At 38.1% G+C, this 23,491-nt stretch overlaps 1 pseudogene; it reads left to right on the top strand.

Annotated features, from left to right (window-relative positions):
- Positions 1-22,045: 22,045 nt before the first annotated feature.
- Positions 22,046-23,491, top strand: part of LOC149184592 (chaperone protein ClpB1-like) — a 98,818-nt pseudogene continuing 97,372 nt past the window's right edge.

Here is a 23,491-nt window from a genome sequence, read left to right as displayed (position 1 = left end):
TATTGATCTTAGGCTAGTAAGTGAAATATGGATACAAGAAACAAATTTTATGAATGACTGAGCTTCTGGGATGGTATGGGACCAACGGACAGCAATGAACAGAGAATTTAATACAAAGGCACAGATTACTTCGTGAGGCAAGACCGGCTGAAAGTATAGAAATTTAGTTCGAAATAACGCGGAATGGAGAGATTGTTTAGGAGAGTGAAAAGGACATAAGTACATGAATCCTTTTCAACAGAAGAAGAACACTGAACATGAAATTTTCCCACAGGGAGAGCAATAAAATTGAATTCTACCTTATCTAACTCAGAAAATTTCACTGGAAATGAATATGAATTGAACTATGAACATTACAAAATACATATGAAACATAAGAGACACATTTACTACACTCACAACCACATGAATCTCATGAAACAGAACCACTGCCTTTCATTAATACTCTGTCAAAAATACACAGTGAAGAAACAGAGTTTCTTTCCCATAGTCTCCCAGAAGTTACAAGCCAACCAACCATTTGCAAATAGCTTGCATACAATATATAGAATGTTCCATGAAGAGATAGAATGCCCAGGGGTTGGGGAGTTACTCGAATCATTACAAAATGGAGGTGGAAAGCCAACCATTAGCTACAGGTGCAGTGTTACAAACATGACAAATGGCTTGGGTGACCGTTTGCCTTCCTTTGCCACTTGTATAGAAGCCAATATGGAGTGAAATTACTTTAAATGCCACCTTAGGTGCCAAAAAACTAAAATGTAGATGAGCGGGCCCACTTGAAGAAGTCGCAAATCAAAATTTCGCGAAACAGAGGTAAAATTGGGCTTTTTTCCTATATGCATCGCGCCCTTTTCTGTATGCGCCACACCACTTTGGAGCCTATTTTGAGGCACTTGCAAGAGTCCAAAATGTGCCCAAGTGTGCTTGTTGGAAATCCTGTCCTGTCTACTTTCTAACCCAAGTGGAATTTCTGAATTTGGTGCTCATTTGCCCCTCCAAATCTTCATTCTTCCAAGACTGCTTCCTGTGTGTCAAAATAGGGGCAGAGAGGTCATTTTTTGGGTGTTTTTGACCTCCTGGAGACTCAGATCTTGCCCAAATTTCTTTTCCAAGCACCAATAGTCGTGATTTTTCATGCTGAATCCAAAAATGCAAACCATTCTTCATTTGGAGCTCCCAATTTTTAGCGCCACGCCACTCGGAGAAAAAACCTGTGTTTTGCCCAAAAATTTGTCATGTGACCAAAATTTCCCCAAATTTCTTGAAATTTGGGCTGGAGGTTCTCTACGAAGTGCTATGCTGTGCGAAAGAAGATTCAGCCAAGATTCGAAGCCGATCTTGCTCTTTTGCCTCCTTTTCCTCTTTTGTTGCTTCGATCAATTTTGCCTTCAAGCTCTTTATCCGGGCCTTTGCACTCATATTTCGTGCCCTGTAATGGAAAGCCATGTGTCTCAGTAAGGAAAGGTACTTGTCGGCCTTGTCCAGGAGCCTGTCCAAGTGCATGTTAACTCTCTCGAGATTGGCCTCCCAATCCTCATTGATCTCTTGCTCCAATGACGTGAGCTCAACTCTTCTCCTTTGAGCAGCTTGGCGATGCTCACGAATGTTTTGTAGCTCCATAATCGCCTACTGATCCTCAAGCTACTTGTTTCTCTACTCTAGATATCTCATGTTCCACTTAGCCCTCTCCAAGTCAAGGGATAAGGCCTCAATCTCTGATTGCTGCTCCTGGATGATCTCTCTAAGCTCTGCATTTGTTGGTTCTGTATCTATCTCATCATCATGAAGGAGAACGAATTCAGTCTCTCGTTCACCTGATGGCTCTCCTAGAGGCCCCTCATCATGCACTGGCTCCTTACCTCTGTCTTGTTCCTGTGTCATCGATGTCGGAAGCGAGGACCCTTCCACCCCGGGTGGAGATAACACTCGCTTTGCCGCTGCAAACAAATGTCTACTGCCTCTCTAATAGGTGATGAATACTGGCATAGTAGCGGCCCCATGGTGCTCATACTGATGAGAAGGACCACCTATGTCATGCTCTGCCTCTGATAATATCTGTGGAGTGCTGAAGAAGTCACGGGAGATGAAGTCCTCCCAAGCAATGCCCTGCAATCCCAACTGATGATCCACAAAAATCCGGATAAGAGAAAAGTGATAAACAATGTTAAGCTGCTGCTGAGGGGTCTTATGCTACATGAAATTGTTCATCCTCTCTATGTTCCTGCAAATGAAAAATGGGAGGTTCATCATCCGCGCCCTGGTAAAGTGCATGAGCAACCTGATGTGATTGGCATATAGGCGAGAGAACCTCCCCTCACAACTGAAGTACTTCATGATCAATTTCATGAGCGGAGCATACTCATCTTTCAAATATCTGAATGGGAAGACTCTTGTGAGATGCCTCAAACAACTAGCCTTGATGTAAGGCTCATAATGATGCCTATCCACCTTCTTCTTCTTATGCCATTGTTCTGCAACATTTGGTATGCCTGTTGCCACTGATATAGTTTCGGGTGTCAATGTGAAGGTGACCCCGGCCAAGATAGACTGACCTCCATGTAGGTGAAGCACAAAAAGACGGGCCAACTCATGATGAACTCTAACATTAGCCACCCTTTGACAAAATTCAAAACATGCTAGGTGTTGGAAACATGACATAGCAAGAGGGCATGCCTGCAATTCAGTGAGGGTGTTTGGCTCATCCCTAACATGTTTTCCACTCCTGTGATGTCTCTTGGGAGCCTGTTCTCCTGAAGTTGTATCACTGTGAGTTTCCACCTCATACTCTGATGAACCCTCAAATGTCATGACTGTTGTTTATGTACTATGCTTAGGCTGCCCTTTGATGATGGTGTGAAGCTAGGTGCTTTTGTGATATCTGCCACCAAGGGGGACAATGAAACAAAGGGAGTATTAGGAGGGGAGTAATGTGATGGGAATAGGGGTTATGGGGAGAAGTTTGTTTAGGGATATGTAAGGGGGTTTGGGTATTTGATAGTGTAGGGTTTTGGGGTTTTAATAAGGTAGGGTTTGGTGTTTGTATTGACCAAATAGTGGAGGGATAAGGAATATGAGTTTGGTGGTATTTTAGGGTAGTGAGAATAGGAAACAATGGTATAGGGGGAATAAGGAAAAACTGGTAAGAAGGGAAGATAGAGCCTTGGCAGCAACACCACAAATATGTAACCCTAGAAAAAATGGCCCTTTGTGTTTTCTTGTGATTGCTTTATGAAATTTGTTGCATTCAATCATACGCATAAAACCACCATATCTTTTATAAAATTTGTGGAGCAAGTGATGTTATAGAGCCTACCTTGAAATTTGATGGGCTTCACAAAAGATTTGAGGAAGTTTGGCAAAGTTCTGAGTGCTTTGTCTGTGTGCTTCGCGCGCAAAACCCAGTGCGCCGTGCCCTAGGTGTGCGCCACGCCAGTTGAAGAAATACACCGCGGGCCGGCTCTGTGTGCGCCGTGCCCCTATAATCGCCTCCAATCTTGATCCAACATGCACAATGCATGCTCCACGACTTTGCAATGTTTCCCTATGCCTTAATTTGCACAATGCCTTTGATTTTTTGGTGGAAACTTGCATATAAAGATTTGGAAGTGATGGGTTAATTTTTGCTTTTTCAAAAACCCATTTTTCTAATGTTATGTTTTGACACTTTTTCACTGACTTAAAACAACCCTGATTTTCACTTCTCCTCTGAAATTTTAGCTCAAATGATGAAATTTTCGGCACTCTTTGCAGGGATTGCATGAAAAGGCATTTGGCCACAGAAACCATGACTGCACCTGAAGAAATCGACTGTCGACCTTTTTGAAAATTTTATCACCAATGACACTGTTTGACTTTTCTTCAGAACAGAGTTTTGCAGAACAGTCGAAGTTTATCAATATGATGATGAAACTCTGTGAATCATTACTTTTCAAGGGAATCACTCTGGCCTGCATGGCTTTACTGGACATATTTAAAGACCAAATTGATCAATCCCTAGACCTAATGACCAAAAATGACTTTTGTCCGTTAAAGGACCAAACCTTGACTGTCATGGACTTTAGTGATCATTGACAAAAGACCTAAGCCAACAGGAGCCAGACATGAGGGGAAATGACTAGCATGACCTTCTCCGTCAGATTATGGCATGCCCCTAGCAGAATGCAGCTGGGTGAATGGAGCGGGACACCTAAAAATGAAATGCATAAAGAGTTTGGATATCTGACGGAGGACTGACCAGACCGACTCTAACAAAGCGTATGTTGAATTTTTGCTTCTGCATTCAACTCTGCTCTTGAGATGGGTATTGCATCTGAATAAATCTTAATCTATTGATATGATTACTTTTTGGCAGCTAATGGGAGTCTGTCTCAATTTTCTAAATGAAAACAGATTCAGAAAGATGACTCCATTGTTGTAATTTTGCTTGTTGTAGCTGAGATTCAAGCTGCAAAAATTCAATGTTTTCTTTTGCATTTTTTAAACAAGTTTGAATATAGGAGAGAGTGTCCCTAGTGATTTGGACCATCTCATCAATAGTGGAATAAATTAGAGTATTTAGCAACTGTAATGAATGATCAAGTCTAGCCATTTTCTCCAACCTTATAAATAATATCTTAAGCTAGAAATTACACAAAACCTTTTTTGTTTATTTTATTTTATTTTATAGTAGCTGCAACTTACAACCTTTTTTTGAAAGGCTTCTTTACACACTCTTCAATGAATCTTGATATGCTCTAAAATTCAACTCATTAGCTAGTGCAATCGAATAATATATATACCAATACAGTCTTCAAAGCATATGACAACACTAGCATATGAAAATGAATGATTGTTCAACTATATGAATGAAACAGCAATGCATAGGAATCTGTGTCAACACACAGGTCACAAACATTCAAACCTGCTTGCCATACTTTGGATGGATGTTTGAAGCTTTCTTTTAAAACGTCATAGACAATACCCTACAAGCTTTGTCTCAACTATTCTCTTCCTATAGATATTACCAAAAGATCTCCCATAGTTGCTCCTTTCGCACACTTTGTACAATATTTAATATAGCATTTGGAACAATCTAAAAGTGCTCTATAAACCACCGAGGGTCTAAAAGCGCTCTGTAAACCACCGAGGTTGTTCATTCACAATCAACCCAAAGCTTAAGCTCCGTTAAATGTACAACCCTTCAAAGAACTTTCGAATATACTGGTGATGGTGATGGGAGATTTTATACCTGGGCTGAGGCAGAAGTATCCTGTGCATGAATATGTTTCTATTGTACTTCTTGTAGTTGGTTTAATCATTTTCACACTCGCAGATGCTCAAATGTCCCCGAATTTCAATGTTTTGGGAGTGATAATGGTCTCTGGAGCTCTGATAATGGATTCTTTCCTTGGGAATTTACAGGAGGCAATATTTAAAATGAATCCAACCACTTCACAGATGGAAATGTTGTTATGTTCAACGATAGTTGGGCTACCCCTTTTGATCATACCCATGGGGCTAATGGGTGAGTTGTTCAGAGCATGGACCTCCTGCTCCCAACATCTCTACGTTTATCTGGTGCTCATCTTTGAAGTGATGGCGACTTTCGTTGGTCAACTATCAGTGCTATATCTAATCACAATTTTTGGTGCCGCAACGACTGCCATGGTGACCAGCAGCAAGATAGATTCTTAATTAATGAATCGATTAGAAGGACTTGGCTCAATGCACAGGGATTCAACAGAGTTCAACCAATGCACCAGCAAATAGCGATGTGGGTATGCAGGCTAGAACGTTATGTGTATAAGTGATGCACAGATGTCAAGGCCTTCGAGTGGACAGAGCATCAGAAAGCATATCATTAGAATAGACAGAGCGTCAAAAAGGAGTTACTAAGGCAAAGAATGTAGCTAAAATATAGCTGATAGGATATTCATCAAATGTGAGTTACTAAGGAAGAGAATGCAGCTAAAATATAGCTGATAGGATATTCATCAAATGCAGGACTCATAGCCAAACTTTCATACACATAAAAATCACAAAATCAATGGCTCAAAGTAAAGCAGGGCAGAAGAACGCCCGCTCTAATACCATGTTAAACACATACATGGCGGGGGTAGAATATGAATGATAAACATTGAGTTGCATATATTATTGACATGATATACATTTAAAGTACAATGCATTGACCATTGGATTCCATATTCCAAGGTCTATTGGACTCCGATGGCTGTTCACATTCCACACCAACCCATAGAGGATTAGGTGTCCAACATTTTTCATCCATCTCGATGCATTTGGAGTGGAAAAAGTGGAGGAATCAACTCACATGACTGTTCTTACCAATGGGACCCACTTTGGCGAGACGGGGTCCAAAATCTTCTGAGAGCATTTTGAGGCATCAAACAACGCTTTTTGGGGGTAAAACTTTGCCACGTAATCACAACACCTTTTCATGATATTCTACACACACAGAGATTTCCAATGACATAAGAATCAGGTCAATCAGAGTTCGTATGCAAAATTTATGCCACTTAGAAGTTGACCTTCCTGTTTTCACACCTATAGTTCGGAAGGATGCCACGTCAACCCCCATTATTCATGGAAAAGGGGCTAGCCATGTGTTTTTTATGTAAAAGACTCTAGAAGAGTCTATTTTGTAACTCTAGTTAAGAGTTGATGTAGTCAAACTTAACCACTAGTAGGCTATCGAGTTGTGTTATAACCGGGCCACTAGGAGGAAGAGGCATTCCATTCTTTCGAGAGAATTTTGTTCCATAGTTGAGAAAAGATAGCCAGGAGAGATAGGAGGTAGAAAACATAGAGAGGATATATGCACTGTAGCAGCCCATAGGCCACAAACATTACTTCTTTCTATCTGTAACCATATTTCCAGATAGAGAAAGAGAGTGAAGCAGGCCTCACATTCTAGATGGGTTTTCTCCCGAAAGGGTTTCACAGAGAGAAAATCTTGTGCATTATGTGTGTGAGCTTATTTTTTCATTCTCTACTTTTTTTATTGATTTGATTTTACATGTATGCACTAATTATAGTTAATTTTATATATCTAGAAATTAAATAAAACTGTAATAGTGTAAAATCTCAATTTTTTTAATGTAATATTATCATATTTGCTATGAAGAGTTGTCCAGTGGAATATCCATGACAGTTTACGAATCATTTGGTATTAGAGAAGATGTAGGGATCTAGATAGGCGAGGCCAAAAATCGTAAAACCCTAATCATGGGCAACGAATCTGTAAACAAACCTCATGAACCGAGCAACAAGTCACGGATATAAAGCGTAATGTCAACCTCCTCATGGCAGCCCTAAGCAATAAGTTGGGTATATTTGGAGAAGAAGGGAGTTAGAATGCAGAGGAAAAATCAGAAGGGGGATCGGGAGATCGAGAATACGTAGATAACCAGTTGAAGAAAGAACCTGGAAAAGATCAACACCGTTCAAGTGTCGTAAACCAATCCCTATTTAAAGTGGAAGCAAAAGCCGCTATCAAGCCATACCATGACGAGATCGATGCTTTGAAGCTAAACCACTAGTTTCAGCAACTGGAAGTTTATTTCAGTGTCCATCAGATCGAGGAAGGGTAGAAGATCTCATTCGTGTGGCTGAAATTGGAGGGCCATGGACTGACTTGGTAGGAGAGCCACACGAATCCCCTGAAGTTGGAGGGAAAACCTCCAGTGACTAAGTGGGAGGATTTCAAAACCCTCATTAAGTCACCGTTTTATCCCATTGGGTACGTGGAAGACCAGTGGATCCGATGGCATTATTTCAGGCAAAAGTGGGGCCAAAGTGTGTAGGAGTACACTAGATATTTTAGAAAGATGGCTATAATGTCGGGTATCTCTCCAAAGAACCCAGATGTACTCCTCAATTATTTTGGGGGTCTGCACCACCATCTACATGAGCAAGTGATGTTTTTCAAGCCAAAAACGGTGGACGAGGCTTGTGTACAGGCACAATACCTAGAGAACATAGGCCTGAAAAGAGCGCAATCAAGTGGATTGAAGCAAAAGGAGCAAAAAGACACTTCTAAGGAGGGGAAGAAGAAGAAAAAATGGGGGAAAATATAAAAAGATGGCAGCCACAACACACTAGTGCAAAGATCCTAGCAACCATTACAACCACTGCAACATTGATGGGCATACAGAGGATAAGTGCTGGAAATTGCATCTAGAGCTGAACCTGAAGGACAAGAAGAAAGATAATAAGAAGAAGAATTTCATGGCCACTGATTGAGCAACTAAGTTAAAAGCAACTTAAACGTGAATGAGAAGATCATTTGTACATCAATATGGAAGGAGGTGAATCTAAGTAGCCTTCAACAATAGGAAGAGAAAGAAATGACCAAACTCTTCCATGTAAAGATACAGGTCAAGAAGACGAAGATTGATGCTCTGTTTGACTCAGGATCGCAGGAAAATCTCATTGCAACAAATCTAGTCAAGAAGTTGGGGCTAGAAGTTCGTGATCATCCAAACCCATATCCACTGGGATGGGTACATAAGGATGCAGAGTTGAAGGTAACAAAACAATGTAAAATTAGATTTGTTATCAGTGTTGATTTTATTGATGAAGTAGATCTGGATGTGGTTGTCGTTGATGTATGCGGAGTCATGTTTGGGAGTCCATACATGTACATGCATGATGAAATATTCATGAGGAGAGCTAACCAGTACCGGATCATCAAGGATGGAAAATCATTCATCATCAACGCGCACAAAGGCAAGTAAAAAATTTCACTGGTAAGTGCCAACCAAGCCAAGAAATTGATTAGTTCCAGCAAGAAGTATGTTTTATTGTTTTTAAGAGAAAATCAGTCTGTAGAGGAGTCAATAAGAGGCAAGGCATCCCTAGAGGGGTGTACTAAGAAAAAAAAACAATTGGAGGAGTTGTTACAAGCATACAAGGATGTGTTCCGAGAGCCTAAAGGGCTACCCCCAAGAGAGAAGTGGAGCACAGGATCTAGCTATTTCCAGACTCCCTATTGCTAAATATTGGGTTGCACAGATAGTCTATTAGAAGCAAGTGAGGTCAAGAAACAATTGTAGTAGCTACTGGAACAGGGTATCATTCGACTGAGTACATCACCATGTGGGTCACCCATAATCATTATGCCAAAGAAGGATGGGACTTGGCGAATGTGTATAGATTACATGGCGTTGAATAAAATCATGCTCAAGAACAGATACCCCCTACCCAGGATAGACGATCTGTGAGATCAGGTGCAAAAAGCAAAGTATTTCACCAAGTTGGACTTGAAGTCTGGATATCACCAGGTTTGACTCAAAGAATAAGATACATGGAAGACCGCCTTCAAAACCATACAAGGTTTGTATGAGTGGTTAGTTATGCCTTTTTGCCTATTTAATGCACCAACTACATTTATGAGATTAATGAATGATGTACTGCGCCCTTTTATAGATTCATTTGTTATTGTCTATTTGGATGATATACTGGTATATAGTGCTACCTGGGAGGAGAATATTTCACATTTGACGCAGGTGCTGGAAACATTGAAGAAGCACCAGATGCTAGCAAATCTCAAGAAGTGCAAGTTTGTGTAACAACCCTTGGTGTATTTGGGATATGTGATTGGTGGAGGAGAATTGAAGATAAATCCTTCCAATATGGAGGCCATCCTGAAATGGTTGGTGCCTACTAATGTTACTGAGGTTAGGAGTTTCATTGGAGCAACACAGTACTTGAGGAAATTCATAACCTTGCTTTTAGCGGTAGTAGCACCACTCCACGCCACAACAACAAGTCACAAAAGTTTCCAGTGGGGAAATGGGTAGCATAAGGCTTTTGATGAGTTAAAAAAGAAGATCAGTGAAGCACCAGTTATGGAATGACTAAACTTGCAATGACCCTTTGAAGTGGAGACATATGCGAGTGGGTATGCTATGGAAGTTGTCTTGATGCAGGGAGGAAGGCCTGTTTGCTACCATTCTAAAGTATTTCATGGGGTAGTTCTTAACTACCCTACCTATGACAAGGAGTTCTATGCCATGGTGCAAGTTGTGAAGAAGTGGAAGAACTATCTGACGGTAAAGGAGACAATAATCCACACAGGTCACCAACTATTATAGTACTTGCAGGCCCTGAATAAGCTACAACAAAACAGGTATTACAAGTGGATGGGGTCTTTACAACAGTTTCATTTGGTGATCAATTATAAGAAGGGCAACACAAACAAGTTGGCCGATATGCTTTCAAGGCCACCCACATCAAAGATTATAGCTTTAGGGACTCTTATGCACATGGAGCCATTCGCCCATGTTGCATACAGAAAGGTATATTCAGAAGATGAGGACTTCAAGAAGGTGTATCAGCAGTTGCAAAGTTAGAGTCATGTGCACGATGGTGACAACACCATTGACTACCATCTCCAGGATGGGTTACTCTACAGGCTGGATAAGTTATGTGTTCCTAAAGGTGAGCGTTTGCAGCTGATTAGAGAGGCTCACACCTCCAAGGTTGTAGGGCACTTTGGTGTAGGGAAGACCATGGCTAACTTGCAGAGGTATGTGTATTGGCCCAAGATGCAAGAACAAGTAGCTAGGTTCATAAGAGGATGCATGCTTTGTTGTACCAGCAAGCCTAGCAACATGAAATAGGGTATGTATCATCCCTTACCTATACCTACTCGTCCTTGGGAAAGCATTTCCATGGACTTTGTGGGAGGTTTACCAACAACCAGGAAGGGACATGACTACCTGTTCGTGGTAGTTGACAGGTTCAACAAGATGTGTGTTTTGATGCCATGTAAAAATACCATCAACAGACAAGAAGCAACAAACTTGTTCTTTGGACAGGTCTAGGTACACTTTGAGATACCAAGGAGCATCATTTCAGACAGGGATACAAGATTTCTCAGTGCATTATGGACTACATTGTGGGAGAAGATGGACACAAAGTTGAAAAGGTCTACAACATTCCATCCACAGAAAGATGGGCAGACAAGAGTAGTTAATAGGAATGTGGTGCAACTTTTGAGGGGTTACAACCAGACGCATCTGAAGACCTGACATGAAAATATGGTATATACACAACATTCTTATAACAAAGCGGTCCACACTACTACAGGAAAGTCCCCATTTGAAACTTGTTTTGGATATTTTCCACCTTCACCTTTAGATATTGCATATGGGCAGCAAGGAGGAGTGAAGGAAGACCTTACAAGAGATGCTTTGAGCGCTGAAAAATTTATAGAGAATATCAAGTAGATCCATCTATAGGTACAGGAAACACTGTAGAAGTCATAGGTGAAGTATAAGGCCAAGCATGATCAACACAGAACAGAGAAATCATTCAAGGTGGGAGATAGAGTATGGCTACAGTTGAAGAAGGAGAGGTTGTAGGGGCTTGGTATGAAAATCAAGGCTCTAAGGCATGATCCCTTTGAGATACTAGAAAAGGTGGGTGATAATGCCTATCGAATTAGTTTACCACCATATATGCGCATTTACTTAGTTGTAAATGTAGAGAATTTGAAACTCTATGAGTGTTCCATGCTAGATCAAGAAGAGGAACAAGTCTTATCTTCTGTGGAGGATTTGGCACTAGATGCTCAGGTAGAGTTGAAAGAAGATACAGTTTTGCAGAAGAGGTCCAGAACTACAAGACAAGGGCAAAAATACCTTTGGTAGATTGGGTTGAAGGGACAACTTCCACACAAAGCTAAATGGTACACCAGAGAGAAGGTGGAGGAAAAATTTCCTCACCCCATTTAGTAAAAGCTTTTGGGGACCAAAAGCCTCCCAAAATGGGTAGGTGTGATCCAAATTGGATTATTATATTGTTTGTCATCCATCTCGATGCATTTGGAGTGGAAAAAGTGGAGGAATCAGCTCACGGGACCGTTTTTACCGTTGGACCCAGTTTGACGAAATGAGGTTTGAAACCTTCCAGGAGCGTTTTGAGGCATCAAACAATTTTTTTTGGGGGTAAAACTTTGCCGTCTAAGTGCAACATCTTTTCATGCTATTATACACACAGAGAGGATCTGTGCATTGTAGTAGCCCACGGGCCACAAACATTACTTCTTTGTATCTGCAGCCATATTTCCAAATAGAGAAAGAGAGCGAAGTGGCCTCACCTTCTAGCTTGGTTTCCTCCCGAAAGGGTTTCCCATAGAGCATATCTTGTGTATTATGTGTGTGTGAGATTATTTGTCATTCTCTACTTTTCTGCTTGATTTACTTTTACATGCATGCACTAATTACAATTAATTTTACAGATCTAGAAATTAAATAAAACTGTAATAGTGTAGAATCTCATATTTTTTAATATAATATTATCAGATCTGTTGTTATGAACTTTCTAGTAGAATATCCACGATAGTTTACAGATCATAAGTTGAACACAATTAGAATCATGATTGCATTAGCTAAAAAACATAATTGAAAAATGCATCAGTTAGATGTCAAATCTGCCTTTGTGAATGGTGAGGTAAAAGAAGAAGTTTATTTAGTTCATCCTGAAGGTTTTGTAAAAGTGGGACAAGAGCATCTTGTCTACAGGTTAAAGAAAGCTTTATAGGGTTTGAAACAAGCACCAAGATCTTTGTATGTAAAAATTGATTCTTTCTTTTATGAGAAGCAAAAATGATCCTAACTTGTATATCAAGAAAGATGAAGATGAGAATGTTGCTTTGATATATGTATATGTTGATGATCTTATCATAACAGGAAATGCATCCAAGTTGATTGAAGAAATTAAAATTCAGTTGTGATAGGTATTTGAGATGAAGAATTTTGGTGAATTACATTAATATTTAGGTCTTGAAGTTTGGAGGGAATCTACTAAGACACTAATCACACAAAATAAATATATAAGGGGAATCCTTAAAAGATTTAATATGATTGAATGCAAGGCAGTCTCTACTACTTTAAAACAAAATGTTAAATTGTATAATGATGATGGAACCAAAGAGGTGAATGGAACCTTGTATTGTCAACTGGTCGGAAGTTTGAATTATCTCGCCACTATTGGTCTAGATATAACATATTTTGTCAACATACTTGGTCAGTTCATGGCTAAGCCTTGCGAAAGCCATTGGAAAGTAGCAAAGAAAGTCCTCGATATCTAAAAGGAACACTTAATTTTGGTACTCTGTATATTGATGAATTTGATGTTGAGTGGGTAGGTTATTCTGATTCTGACTAGGCTAGAAATTTAGATGATAGGAAATTTACCACTGGATACGTGTTCAATATAGGTTCAGGAGTGATATCATGGAGCAGTAAGAAACAACCAATTGTTTCCTTGTCATCCACTGAAGCTGGGTATAAAGCATTAAGCAGTGCTACCTGTGAATCAATATGGCTTAGAAGGATACTTGAAGATGTTGGAGAAACACAACAAGCACCTACAGTAATCAGATGTGACAATCAAAGCACTATCAAATTGGAAAACAATCATGTATATCATGCAAGGTCAAAGCATATAGAAACACAACATCATTTTGTAAGAGAAAAAGTGCAATCAAAAGAAATTGACTTAACATATTGTAATACAGATGAAAATGTGGCTGGCATATTCACCAAGCCTCTTAGAAAGGCTAAATTTGAAATTTGTAGAAGTAAGTTGTGTGTTGTAGAAAATCCAAATTATGTTGTAAGCCTAGCTGAGACTTAGACCAACAGGCAAGTTAACATATAGGTCGTGATTAAGGGGAGGTGTCAGAATAATAATCACAACCATTATTCCCATGACGCCGAAAGTACAAGATGACTGTTCTATAGCTGTTGGTGACAATCAATAAAAATTAATAGTTGCTACGAGTAGTTGATAGTTGGCGGATTCACTATTAAATCTCCAACTCATTTTGTGTATAAATTTCGATGATGCAATCTTCAATGTTTTGTGTTGAGTGTTCTCCTCTAATATTCTAAAGATTAACTAGCTTTGTTTCATTTGGCGATTTTCAGACATTGAAGTGAATGAATCTACTCAGCAAGCGGACCGTGTTTTGAAAATTCCCCTTAGAGGTGTGTTGTGCCTTTTGTTTTGGATGAGCATTAAATTCTTATCCTCTCCAATTCCATTGTCGAAATTATAAAGAATAACTAGCTTTGTTTCATGTGACAATTTTCAGACATTGAAGTGAAAGAATTTGCTTCGCAAGTGGACCGTTTTTTGAAAATTTTCCTCAGAGGTATGCTTTGGCCTTTGTTTTGGAGGTAGAGGTTCTCATTTCAAATCTTGTTAATTTTCTTGGAATTTTCTATTACTTCAATTATTTAATGATATTTGTGTTGATCAATGAAAAGGAAAATAAAATATTAGTTTCTAGATATTTGGATTTTCGAAATTCTTCTATAACATTGCTTCTACATGCATTTTGAATGAAACTTTTGTACTTGATTTTGTTATATTTTGTGGAATACTCTTAAGTTAGTGCAAATATCATAGAAATGTAGGAAAATGTGAGTGTCATCAATGTTGATAAGTCAAAATAATGGTTTGGTGCACATGTCAAACTTTTATGAGTATTTGCTTTTGATGCTTATCAATTTATGGTGATGTAGCAGGTGCAAGGAAGAGGAAAAGTCTCCTTAGTTCTAAACAAAACTTATCTCACATATTGCAATAAGAAATGGACCCCGACCAAATTGCAGAAATAATAATTGTGGCTCTAAAGTTCACCACAAGGGCGAACCTGAGAGGAGAGAGCAAAAAGGTAGATATTGTGTCTGGTAGTACTTTGAAAACATATGGTTGTGATTTGGTTGAAGATGTTGGGAAGCTTGATCCTGTCACTGGTAGAGATGAATAAATCAAGAGAGCTATTATAATTTTGTGTCGGAGGACTAAGAACAATTCTATGCTAATCGGAGAGCCTAGTGTTGGAAAGAATGTTGTGGTGGAAGGTGTGGCACAAAGGATTGTCAGAGGGGATGTACCAAGGTAAGCTCTTATATATATATATATGTATGTATGTATGTATGTATATTGTGGTGGAAGGTGTGGCACAAAGGATTGTCAGAGGGGATGTACCAAGGTAAGCTCTTATATATATATATATATATATATATATAGAGAGAGAGAGAGAGAGAGAGAGAGAGAGAGAGCGAGCTCATCCCAACTTTCCTTGTTTGTTTTTAAACACGGGTTATAACAACTTATTGTGATTTTTGCGTCTTTATCCATTCATAGAGAACTGAAAAACAATTACATTAACGAAGCTCTAGGAAAATGCAGTTGCACAAATCTCGATTGTGGCATAGAATTAGACTAAAACAACGATTATTTCATTATGCTCCATTGCACGTGTCATGAAGGTGGAAATAAGACCTTCAAAATATGAACCAATAAGACGATTACAAATTCATTTTTTTAATAATGTTAAAAAATAAATATATATTTTATAAAGTTATACATTAGAAAATATATTAATCAAAGCTCAACTAATAAGTAGTTGAAAGAAAATCAATTACTATAATTCAAAAATCCATTAAAAATTTAAAATTTAAATTGTTTTTACCGCTTTTAAAGCCACCACCATCTTTACTAAAATCTAATGTTTCGGTATTGGGAAGGGATGAACGAACGAAAGCTAAATCCTAGCAAGAACAACTTAGGCACCAAAAAAAAATGTAGTTCCAACATATGATCACGAGACTTATTAATTGAGAGGTGAGAATGCTCGTCCCAATTTTCCTCGTTTGTTTTTAAACACGGATTATAATAACCTATTGTAATTTTTGTGTCTTTATTTATTCATAGATCACTGAAAAACAATTACATTAATGTAATTATACGATTACAAATTAGTTTTTTTAATAATATTAAAAAATAAATATATATTTTATAAAGTTAAACATTAGAGAATATATTGGTCAAATCTCAACTAATGAGTAGTCAAAAAGTAATTAATTGCTAGAGTCTTGCTTTGCCAGAAACTAATAAGTACCAAAATACTTACTTAATGATACATTTCACATTGTTAAAATTAAAAAAATCATAAAAAAATAACTAAATTATAACTTTATGTTAATTTATTATTATTTTTATTAATTATAAAAATAATTAATATATGTAAGTTGAATATATGTACATTTAAAAAAACATGTAACAAGATTCTTAACCATCATTACTTTATCATATAGATTCTTAATTTGAAAATATACTTTGCTACAATATCACGGGTCAATACTATTATCACATGCCCCAAAAACCTTAACTCATTTCATATGACATTTGTTCATATGATATTTGTTTCAATTAATCAATTTAATCATTACGGAAAAATGACATAACTATTTTGGAGATAAATTTCAATGTTTAATTAGTGAATACTACTAAAATATTTTAAAATATTACATGAAATTTAAATCTTTACCATTCACTTAATAATAATTTAATATTAAATTAAATTTTTGAAAATTGTATTCCAAAATAAATGTGTCTTTTTCCTAATATATTAAATAAAACCTCCAAATTTAATTAATTTTTATGCATTTTTTAAATCTCGATAATTTGAATTTTTAAGATATCGAATTATCAAGCAACGGCTGTGAAGACCGAGCGGAGAGCGAGTGGAGGGATTGGAGGTCTCGAGATCAAAACCCGGACCCTCAGAAAAACCCAGCTCAGGAGTGTAAGAAAGCGGCTCTGGAGGAGCTTCGAAGTGGATATCAGAGAACCATGGAGGATATTTCGAATGTGGCCCGGTACATCCGATACAGCCGGGGAGGCACCCCGTGCATGCTATGATGCCGCCAAGGTCTTGCGCAGCGCAAAAGGGAAGGCCTATTTCGCTCTCGCCATCGACGACTGGGCTTCTGCTGCGCTTGCTCGATCGCACAACCCCAAGTGGATTCGATCGCTGCACCCTCAGCAGCAGAGGCTTAAAGATCTCAAGGCCACGGCTCTGGCTTTGCTTCCTTCCGTGCCGTCCTTGGATTCAAGCAAGAGAGAGTAGGAAAATGCTTCATCCGCTTGGTCTTTGTTTGGATCTGAGGCAACTACTTGCTCTCCGAAATGCAGTCTCAGATTCAGATCTGACAAAGATCTGCTAGATCTGGTCTTCCAGAAGGCAGAAAAACCCATGCGCTGGCCAGATCCAGAGATCTGCATGGGGTCAAAGCCCTTATCTGCCTCCTTTCAGATCCAGATTTCTCAGCCATCAGGCAGAACCATCATGCAATGGGTTCGCCCTTCAGATCTGGTGCAGGATCTCAAACTGAATCTCGAGCGCAGAATGGGGATCCCATCTAGCCTTCTGCGACTTCTCTTTCAAGGTAAACAACTTGAAAACTCTCTTTCCCTCTCTGCTTACAGCATTTCCAGGAATAGCTCGGTGGTGGTTACCCTACGTTTGAGAGGAGGTGCAACGGGACAATCTTCCGCTCCTCGGCCTTTCTCTTATAAGGATGCAGTTCACTCCGAGAACCCCAAACCCCCGGAAGCCCTTAAATCTAAGGCCTTCTTGGTTGAAAAAATTGAAGAAGTTCCCTCTGTTGAACTCATGCATGAAGATCTGGCTTACCAGCATCAAGAATTTGCAGAAAGAGCCATCATTTGCAGATTTAATGGATTGTGGCCACGATCTCAGGATCTCTATGCATGGATCCATGCAAACTGGACACATCATTGTAAGATCTTTTTTTGTTCGAAAGGTTATTTCATTGTTCTATTTGATAACAATAAGCACTATGAAAAGGCCTTAGCAGAGGGCCCTTGGTTCATGGGAACTGCAGGGCTATTCTTGACTCCCTGGTTCCCAGATTTTGATCCAGCCACTGCAGTCATTACCAAGACACCGGTATGGATTCGGCTTCCAAACTTACCTGCCCATCTATGGAATACTCGTGTCTTCAGAGCTATAGGAGACACCTTGGGCAGCTTCATCCGTGGAGATTTTTGGCGGGAATCCAAAGGTCTCTACTCATATGCAAGAATATGTGTAGAGTTAGACCTGAGCAAAGGTCTTCCAGAACAAATCAATCTCAAGATAAATGACTTTGTCTGGACCCAGACACTGGATTACGAGAACACTGCTTTTCGGTGCCGCCATTGCCACCAATCTGGGCATTTGCAGAATACGTGCCCATCTCGCCCGGCAAAAAAGAACAAGGTCAACGACTCCAAACCCAAGTCCAAGCGATGGGCTCCCTGCTCTCCTCCTCCAGTCGGGGATTCTGATTTCTCCAGCTCTGAAGATGAAGATAGTGATGAAGAATTGAAACATGCCCCTCATTCTGTGGCCCCTTCCACCGATGGCCTGGCGCCTTCCTCTGATTCAGCCATTGCTCAGAAACGTGTCCATTTGTCCTCCTCCTCGGACTCAAAAAAGGAGGGCTCCCCTATGGAGGACCCCAATCTTCAAGTTGTAATCGCCCATCCACCCCAAAGTGGTTGGGTTGAAGTTAAAAAAAGGAAAGGGAAAAAGCTGCGTGTTGAAACCTCTACTCTTTCAGGGTAGCATTCAATGCTTCTTTAAGCTTTCAGTGACCAAGTCGTAGCTCCTTGCTTGCTTATTTCACTCCCCGGAACCGAGGTTGATAGTCCTATCATTTCCGGTTGCCGGTATCCTGCTTCTCTGGAATGTATCCTCTTGTACAATATTTTACTGCTTAATAGAATTAGTCTTACTTATAAAAAAAAAATATCGATAATTTGAAATGGAGTTGTTTTTTAGTGCGATTTTTTAGACTTTTTAGTACCGGAATCAATCGGAAAAATTGAAGTGAAATCTTGATTTGTGTTATTTAAACTGATTTTTTCACCGCATATATGGATTCAACAACTTGAAAAACCCCTAGGGCACTTTGATTGTGCAGGGTTACCATGAAATGTTATTTAAACTGGTTTTTTGATTGTATATATGGATTTAGTACCGTGACGAACCCCTAGGACACTTCAATTGTGTAAAATTACCAATCAAACTTCTGATTTCAATAAATTCCTACCAAATCTTAAAAAAATTAAAGCCCACTAAAAAAACTTCCAAACTCGGGAAAAAAAACTCTTAACCAAAACAACTCAATTAGAAATATAAACCAATTTTCATGCGTTTTTAAAATCTCGGTGATTTGAAAATATTGGAAATATACACACAAATTTTCATGTGTTTTTAAAATCTCAGTGATTTGAAAATATACACAAAATCAATATTTTTGTGTTCTTTTAAGTGCTCCTTTATTACTGCCTTTGTGCGATGATGATTGTCCACTTACACTCGTGTCTGACCACTGGAACACACACTGAAAATATCTCGATTGTGTTTTCACTGCCTTTACTGCAAAAAGGGTCATTGGTCTTCCATGCTTTGGCTGGTTAGACACTATCAGCGTGGGCTCTGAAAATCTCGATTGTATTTTTGCTGTCTTTCTACAATAAGGGTTTTCAACGGAAGACAAGCGACCCTCACTGCAATGAAAGTCCGCTAAAAACTATTGAGACTTTTCAGACCATCTTAATGGCAGGGAGGTATGAAAGCCTGCTAAAAGCAACTGAGAGTGAGACTTTTCGGCCCATCTTGGTAGCTTCGGAGGTGAAACACACACGCTGGGAAACAATCAAGAATTTTCAAACCATTCTAGTGGCTCTGGATATCAGCATAGTTAGCAAATTCGGCCGTACTGCCGAAAAAAATTCGAAAATTGGTTGGTTCGATTCGATTTGCGAATTAATTCGAAAATTCGAGTTCGATTCGGTGCACTGAATATTACGTTCTGACGAGAGTGGAAAAGTGGAGGAATTACCACTGACATTGTTTTTGAGAAAAGAGAACATTATACTCTTAGACCACACTTTCATAATTTCGTGAAAGGCTTCGTCCAAAAAACTTTTTACATGCAATCAATGAGTGGTTTAATGAGTTAATGTTATTGTACATTTTTAATCGAGACTTTAGTTTCCAATTTACAGTTCAAAACCTTTTTCAGATTTAGGAAATAGCATGAGAATATGGTTAATAAATGATAAGGTTACTTGTCAGTTTATGCGATAAGAAATTTACAGTAAATTTAGCAAGTTTTTAATGAAATATGTAAAAATCTATAATTTTTACGATAATTAAGTGTTTATAGGTAAAGCAAAAAATATATATCATATACATAATTTGTAAATTTGTAAATTTATTAAATTTAAACAAATATATTTAAAAAATAGAAATATTGCATGAATTATATTAGTAAAAAGCAGAAATACTGCCTGAATTATATTAGTAAATGGAATTTCTTTGAAAGTGGATTTTCTTAATTAAGATTTTGAGTAAGTATTAAAGTATACATATTAACATTTTTTATTATTTTGAGTAAGTATTAAGTATTAAATTATACAAATTAACATTTTGTATTACACTAAATAATAGACGTTGTTACTATACTTTATAAATTAGAGGTGAGTTTGGTTTGAAAAATAAATAATTAGCATTTGATAATATAAGCATATATTTTTAAACACTGTTTGTACACACTTAATATACCATTTCATTATAAACATAAAATACTTAATAATGTGAAATTTATGTGATTCATTGTAATATATTATTTCTTGAAAATTCACTTTATATTAAATGTCATAATTTGTGGTGCAAGTGGGTGAATGAATCAATACAAAAATTCTTAAAACTTACTATTTTAAATATAAAACTAAGCTAACTCGTTCAATATATAATTTTATCTGCAATATTTATAATTGAAACAATTTTAAAAGAGTTTTTGTTGTTTTCAATGTTATAATTGTATATTTAAATTATTTAAAATATTGGAATAAGAAGTATACTGTACTACCAAATTTTTCCCGTATTAAATTTTAAGTAACCGAATTTTTTCCATACCGAATCGAATTCGAATTCGAACTTGGTAACTATGGATATCAGACACCCATTGTGTCTAATATCCAGAGCCACTAGGACGGTCTGAAAAATCTCCATTGTTTTTAGCGGCCTCTCATTGCCATGAGTTTCTTCGGTCTTTCGTGCATTGACTAGTAAACCAAATCGGCGAATGCGGACAATGTGTAGCCTCCACAATCTCTAGGATGGTCTGAAAAGTCTCCATTGTTTTTAGTATACTTTCTGCAATCGTCGGAATTCTAAAGGAGAACTAGCTTTGTTTCACTTGGAGATTTTCAGACATTGAAGTGAAAGAATCTGCTTGGCAAGTGGACTGTTTTTTGAGATTTTTTCTTAGAGGTACACTGTGGCTTTTTTTTTGGATGTGTAATAAATTCTTGTCCTCTTCAATTCCATATTCGGAATTCTAAAGAACAACTAGCTTTGTTTCATTTGACAATTTTCAGACATTGAAGTGAAAGAATCTCCTCAGCAAGTGGACCGTTTTTTGAAAATTTTCCTCAGGGGTATGCTGAGGCTTTTGTTTTGGATGCATATTAAATTCTAATTCTCTTCAATTCCATTGTCGGAATTCTAAAGAATAACTACCTTTGTTTCGTTTGGGGATTTCAGACATCGAAGTGAAAGAATATGCTCCGCAAGCGGACTATTTTTTGAAAATTTTCCTCAAAGGTATGCTGTGGCTTCTGCTTTGGATGTAGAGGTTTTCATTTCGAATCCCGTTACTTTTCTCGGATTTTTTTATTCCTTCAAATATTTGATGATATTCACGTTGATAAGTTAAAAATAAAAAATAAAAATAAAAATATTAGTTTCTGGGTATTTGGTTTTCCGAAATTCCTCTGTAACGTTACTTTTGTCTGCATTTTGAATGAAACTTTCGTTACCTTATTTTGTTATATTTCGTGAATTCTCTTAAATTAGTCCGAATATCATAGAAATGCAGGGCAGTGAGAGTGTATTCTTTATTTTTGAAACCTTCAACTGAAAGTTGAAGTGGGTTTCAGAGTTTGCTCTCAGAGTTTGAATTACTTGATGACGTCTGTTTTGATAAGTCAAAATAAAAATATTTATTGCTAAGATGTTTTTATCCTTTTTTATATACTCGGTAATGGTCTAGTGCGCATGTCAAAACTTTGATGATTATTTGCTTGTGATGTAGTAGGTGCAAGGAAGAGGAAAAGTCTCCTTAGTTCTGAACAAAATTTGTCTCACAGACTGCAATAACAAATGAATCCCCGCGAAATTACAGATATTACAATTGCGGCTCTAGATTGCTTCAAAGAGGCAACTGAGAGTATAGCCAAAACGGTATTTGAAGTGGCAAAGCTGTAAAAAGAGGGAAAAACAGTGGATTCTGAGTCTGGTGGTACTAATTTTCAAATTTTGAAAACATATGGCCGTGATTTGGTTGAAGATGCTGAAAAGCTTGATCCTGTCATTGGTAGAGAGAAAGAAATCTAGAGAGTTCTTCGAATTTTGTGTCGGATGACTAAGAACAATCCCGTGCTCATTGGAGAGCCTGGTGTTGGAAATACTGCTGTGGTGCAAGGTATGGCACAAAGGATTGTCAGAGGGGATGTAACAAGGTGAGCTCTTCTGCATATAGTTACATATTTCTTTTGTTGCAAATTTTAGTTTGTAAGTTTTCTTTGCCAAATTGGGGGAGGGCGCTTGCCTATAGTGTTTCAGTGGACTTTCGGTTGCTGGATTATTTTCAATTTGCAAGATTGGTAGTGAAGCTAATTAATTTTGTTTTTCAAATGGTTTTACACAACAATTTGCAAGATGTAAGGTTGACAACCTTGGATATGGGAGCCTTGGTGGCTGGTTCCAAATATCGTGGCATCTCTGAAGAGCGAATTAAATCTTTATTGAAAGAGGTGGTGTAGAAATTTCCATTGTAAATCACTTGATAATGCAATATACTAAAGCAAAATACTAGATCTACTTCTACAATCAAGCTTTGCGGAAGCTTAATCAATTTGAGCTAAATCAATCAAAACACATATAACAGAGAAGAAGAAATCATACACGTGAAACACAAAAGAATACTTTGGGGGAAGCCTCAGCTAAAAAACACCGATTTCTGTATTATCATACAAGTGGAAAATAGTCCGGATTAGACAAAGCATTAGCTCACAAACTATCCTACTCTCAGTACAATCCCTTTGCTGCTCATAGACAGTCAAAGGCTTCTCACAAACCTTCTCCTCTGCCCTCCAAGCCTCCTATTTCCTTGCGCAGTTTCTCCTGGGGTCCAACGCTGCCACCTATGTGAATTCACCTCTCACGCAACACATTAAACTCAATAGTAACTGCGTAGTCCTGAAGGAGATAATTCCTTCTGCATGGATAAGTTTCCTATATAGGAAAAATCCTCCAACTGATAGTACACTTTCCCTTTCTCTGATCTCAACTGAGTCTCTGACTGAATTGACATGCATGAGTTATTTATGAGAGAATATTCAGTTATCTGAAGTGTAGCAATTACATGCATGCATGTATTAACTAACTAAACTCACAATTAGTTCAACAAACTGTTTGAACTAATCTAACTAGATTTAACTCAGTTAACTAAGCTAACTAATTACAACTCAAAGTACAACTCATCTTGATCTCCTTTAATCAAGGGATAACTTCCTCAATCAATGGAGAAACTGTTGCATGTCTTCA

Source organism: Pinus tabuliformis, chromosome 3_2, assembly GCF_031772625.1.
Source record: "Pinus tabuliformis cultivar Carrire ecotype Pingquan chromosome 3_2, CPIR1, whole genome shotgun sequence".
NCBI classification, from domain to species: Eukaryota; Viridiplantae; Streptophyta; class Pinopsida; order Pinales; family Pinaceae; genus Pinus; species Pinus tabuliformis.
This window is presented reverse-complemented; position numbering and strand designations above follow the sequence as displayed.